Source organism: Eupeodes corollae, chromosome 3, assembly GCF_945859685.1.
Source record: "Eupeodes corollae chromosome 3, idEupCoro1.1, whole genome shotgun sequence".
Classification (NCBI taxonomy): domain Eukaryota; kingdom Metazoa; phylum Arthropoda; class Insecta; order Diptera; family Syrphidae; genus Eupeodes; species Eupeodes corollae.
In genome coordinates, this window is record NC_079149.1 from 83,556,374 (window position 1) to 83,562,266 (window position 5,893).

Sequence of the window (5,893 nt, forward strand, 5' to 3'; positions counted from 1 at the left end):
TTAAATTCAATACAATATTTAACAAATAGTCCTTAAAATAATTAAAATATAAATTTTTAAAAAATGCCTAACGCGAATCGGTTAATCTACCCAATGGTTTGGGCTGTGAGCACTTGGACAGCCCGATAGACAAATGTAAGGCTTAGAATCGCTGATTTCAATGTGAGAACTTTTTTTACTGGAATGGTAGGTAAATCTGATAGCTCAGTAACAGCTAACTCTATATCAGACGCCTAAAACGTTGCATTTGATTCTTTTGTATATTTTTTAAATTAAAAATTCTGTCTATTTTTAATCATATATTGAAGTTATTTCTTTTTAAAAATACGTTGTAGCTACTAAAGATGAAGCCCCTAACACAATAATGTTGTATATAAAATACTGGAGCTAGCTAGTTTATAAACCAAAGTTATTGATATGTACGACTTATAAATAGTAACGTTTGCCAAATAAACATTGCAATCAGTGTTGATTTATAAAGCTATTTTTTTAACCACAAAAAATACAAAGTGTCATAAAGGTGCTTTTGAATTTGAATATCTATTTAAAAAAGTATTTACACACTTTATGTTTTTATTTATACAATATAGGCGAAACCATAAAGTGATTATTCAATTGGCGCACAATTGTATCTATACTAAAAAGTTTATAATTATTATAAAAAAAATAATGTATTCTTGATTTTTGGATCAACTAAATGAGAATGAGGAGTAACAAAGCGACGTACACTCCGCTTCAACTGAATGGGCACAGAAATGTTTAAAAATACTTTTTACATTTTTTCCAAATGTTGATGGGTATTGTGTCGTCTGTTGTTGATAATGAAATCAGTTGGTGCTAACTATACTTCCTTGAGATGTTAAGAACAGAATTATCCATTAGAAGTTCAGAAGTTCTTTTTGTAAAAATTCAACTTTTCGTATTTTCATAAAAAAATAAAATCTAAAATTTAAGAAATGCTACTTCAATTGGTAAAAATTGTTTTTTGACTAAAAATCTACTTAACAAAACTAAATTTTCAAACTAAATTATTTCCTTATATGAAAAATGTTGTTGGTTATTTTAAAATATTGAAGAATAATGCAACTAACAACTTTTTTAACCTAACACGAAAACCTACAAAATTTTAAGCAAGACAAATCGACAGACGGGATGAGAAGTTATCGGTGTAGGTCGCATCCCAGCCTCTTTTTTTGCAGCTCTTTTTACCTCCCGTTATGTTTATCTGTATTATTTTTTGAGTAAGAATAAAAGACTTTGGCCAACTTTACCAGCTGCTGGACGCCTAGTTAGTGCTTGGTGTCTAATCAAATCAATGTTAGCTTTTGAAATACTGCTAAGACATAGATATCTATCTACTCATTGGTCTTAAAATTTAAGATCATAAATTGAAATTAACTTACAACACTAAAATTGTTGATTTAAACTATCCAGTACTTCAAAACGCTCATAGACAACGATTCAACTGTCGTTGTACCTACAAATTCAGTTGACTCAACATAACGTCTTCTTCACAAGTGGGCTAAATTTTGTTGTTAACATCTAAAGGAAGTAGTAAGCTTCGAAAGATGCCACAAAAACCCTCAATGTTTGGAGAACATGTAAAAAGCATTTTCGCAAATGTTTGTGCGTTTTCAGTTGAAGCGGAGTGTGCCTACTTCTATTATACCTAAGCTATTGTCGCATAAAAAATAAATAAAAAAAGACTGATTGCCATTTTAATACAGCAAAAATGTTTAAAAAGGTACAAAAGAAAATGTTTCAATGAGTCGTATGAGTTTACTTTCAATAAATTAGGCATTATTTTGCTTCGCATAACCTTATTTAAAAATTAATTTGCCGAAACAATATAAATATCTTTATAGATATTTGAACTCCTTATATATTTTGTTTTTATTTCCTAATATTGAATAAAAAAATGTTTCAGGTTCACCACTGAAACTCTTCAATAGAAACCTAACCATTTGATTGTTTTTTGATAATTTTAAGACTGATTTTTGTTTGGTATTAAAAATCCCCCGATAATAAGCCATTGATAAAACTTGAAAGAAAACACAAGAATCAAAAGTCAATTCCTTTTAATAACATAATATTCCTTTTGCTGTCATCAAACGATTTCAAAAATCAAAACATTCTGGTATCTAAAAAATATTAAATTAGTACAAGCTTTGACTTAGCTTAAAATCTGCAAACATAACTTAAACTAAAACTTACGAACTAACCTGAGCCTATTTTTATTGTTTTTTAGTTTTACATTTCATTTAAAAGTTTTGTTTTTCAAATAGATCTAAAATAAAATTGGATCAATTTTGGAAATCAATTATTTAAATTAATTTTTTTTTCAACTTATTATTATTCGATACTTCAACACATAAAAATACAGCATTTTATTGAAGAATAACTTGTGAGGTATTAAGTTATTCGAAGTAAACACTTTAAGAAATACAAAACGGGCTATCCATTTTGCGCATTCATAATTAAAAAAAAGGCTGGGATGCGACCCACACTGATAACTTCCCATCCCGTCTGTCGATTTGTCTTGCTTCAAAGTTTATCTACATGTACTCGTACCAATTTTTACCAAATTTGCGTACTAGTTTTTGTAGATTTTTTAATGAAAAAACGGACTTTTGGATTTTTATATACGGATTACTGAATATCGAAAACAATATTTTCTGTGAAATAAAATAAGTTTGAAGCCAATATTTTTAATTTTTGAAAAGCTATTTAAATTGAAAGTAAATTTTTACCAAGTATTAGAATTGTTGTTTTTAGAGTTTTATTTTTTGTAAAAAAACTGCTAATTCGATTTTTTTCAAAATTTTATCGAATATTGAAACAATATTTCTTATAAGATAAAATTAGTTTGAAGAAAATATTTCAAATTTTTGAAAAGATATTTGAGTCAAAAATCAATTTTCACCAACTTTTGGTAAATTTTTTTTAGGTTTTTAATTTTTTGCACAAAAACTGTCAATTCGATTTTTTTCAAAATTTTATTGAATGTTGACAACAATATTTGTTGGAAGATAAAAGTTGTTAAAAGCCAATATCTACAATTTTTGGAAAAATATTTGAGTCGAAAATCAATTTTTACCAACTTTTATACATTTTTTTTTTTTATGTTTTTATTTTTTGTAAAAAAATTGTATATTTCATATTTCTCAAAATTTGTCCTAATGTTGAAAACAATATTTCTTATAAGTAAAAATTAGTTAAAAACTATTATCTCAAAGTTTTGAAAAGATATTTAAATCGAAAATCAATTTTTACCAACTTTTATAAATTTTTTTTTAGGTTTCTATTTTTTGTAAAAAAACTATGAATTAGAATTTTTTAAAACTTTAACTGAATGTTGACAACTATATTTTTTGAAAGATTAAGGTAAATCAAAGCCAATATCTCAAATTTTTGAAAAGATATTTGAGTCGAAAATCAATTTTTACCAACTTTTATTAATTTTTTTTTAGGTTTTTAGTTTTTGTAAAAAAACTGTCAATTCGATTTTTCTCAAAATTTTTCAAAATGTTGAAAACAATATTCCTTATAAGATAAAATAAGTTTAAATCCTAAGTTTTAAGTTTTTGAAAAGATATTTGAATCGATATTCAATTTTTACCAACTTTGAGTAATGTTTTTTTTTAGATTTTTATTTTTTATAAAAAAACTGTCAATTAGATTTTTCTCAAAATTTTATCAGATATCAAAAACATTATTATTCGTTGCACAAAATCGTTTTGGAGATGAAACCATATTTCAGTCGTAAAGTTTTGGAGGTGACAAATTTTTTTTTTCAGTTTTATTGATTTATAAAAAAAACCGTTATATTGACTTTTTTCAAAAAATATACTTGTTTGGTATCACGTTACAATATATTATATAAAATTTAATTCAAGTCTCTAGCGTTTTTGGTTCGTAAGATATTTAGGGTTAACCAAAATTTTCACCTTTTTTTCAAACTGCTATGGTAAAAAAACCACCCACGCAATTTTGTTGAGAGCCCTTTCTGCATCTTTCTGCCTTATTATCTGTATAACAAAATTTATTTGAAATCGATATCTCTTCTGGTTCTTGAGCTATGGACAACGAAAAAAACGTCGCGAACGTACGGACGTACGAACGTACGTACACACGCACGCACAGACATCTTTCTAAAAATCTTTTATTTCGACTCTAGGGACCTTGAAACGTCGAGAAATGTCAAAATTTTCAATTTGACAAATCGGACCCATTACAATAACTTCCTATGGGAAGTTAATAATCTGTTAAACCAATTTTATTTTCAGTTAAAAGTCTGACATTTACGAAAATGGACCGGAGGTGTGATTGGATCTTACTTCTTCAAAAACGACGATAGAACGAATGTCACGGTCAGTTCGGATGGTTATGGTCATTTGATGCCACATGTCACAATGCAAAAGACATCTCCTGGTCTCGTAATTCCTCTTCATGGTTGCGATTTTACACCGTTTTACTTTTTTTGTGAGATACCGCTCAATATGCGTCAGAAAGTGGTCGAAAATTATCTCAAAAGAATGTTTTATTTACGTTTACTTTTATTTTATCCATTTTGCGGTTTCAAATGGATAACCCAGTATTTAATAAATATCAGTTGCTCAAATACTAACAGCCCTATTCTGCTATTCACATGGATCGTATATTAGGCTCACCCGTTTCATTCCCTTTCACACTGCCTTTTCATTCTGCTATCCATCAGGTGGACTACATTATCCTAAACCAATTTGACATTTACGTCAGCTGTTCATGTGACAATCTTGTGAATGTTCGATAAATGATTTTGATTAATACAAAAATTATGTTGAATCAATCCAATTGTTCAATTTGTTTAATTTTCGGAAATTGACAGTATTGAACTTTTTATTCCAATTGTAAACAGAGGAATAAGGGAATCCTCAAACAGAGAGCTTCGGAGAAATGTTAGAAAGTTAGAAAAAAAACTTAGCCAGGTCTTTCCTTTTTGGTATCAGGAGGTTGAGTCTGTCTCATAGGCTATTCCAAAATTCTAGGAGGTCTTCAGGTTGTCGTTTTGCATTATTTTTTGCAATATCTGTATTTTATTTTATTACAGAAATAATTGTTGCAAATTGTTCCTTCTGTGTCGTTCTTCCCCTAAAAATGTTAATAATCTTTTATTTATAAAAAAATATTCTAAATTATTAATAATTATAATAAATTAGTTTTTACTTATATTTTGCTAAAAACAATTAACAAACCAGACATCAAACGGAAAATCCGCTTCATTTCTTATGCGGATCTGAATTGTGTAGAATAAATGCGTTCACGTGAATAGAGAGTACAGCGCAGTATTACCCCCGTTACCGACATACACAGATTCAGTTCGAATGAATAGCAGAATAGTGACTAGTGAAAATTCAAGAAATAGCAAATATGGCTGTAAATCTTAAGCTCTTTTAAAAATCTCCTCCTGTCAGCAATACTCCTTTAATGTGGTGGGTGAAAGTTCCAGTTTCGACCAGTACAAACGAAGAACTTACAACAGAGGTTCATACGCCAAACATGAAGAATGATCTGTTCTAGTTGAAGCACACAATTTTAAAGCTCGTAGGTCTGTGCGTGTTAAGTTAGTTTGAATTTTACATTTTTAAGAGGAATGGTTCTACATTTTGAAGATTTTTCATATTTGTTTTTTTCTCAAAAATGTATTTTTTAAATCTTTTCAACTTTTTCTTTTTATTCTTTTACATAATCTTAAAAATGAAATTCCTTCGTGTAAACTCACAGGAGAAAAAAATGTTTCCATGATCCAAATACTTGTACCATAATTAAAAAAAAAAAACATAAAGCTACTAAAAGCTTCAATGTTTGAGAATTTTTTTTAATATTGTCACTTGGCGGTACAATAATTATTTTC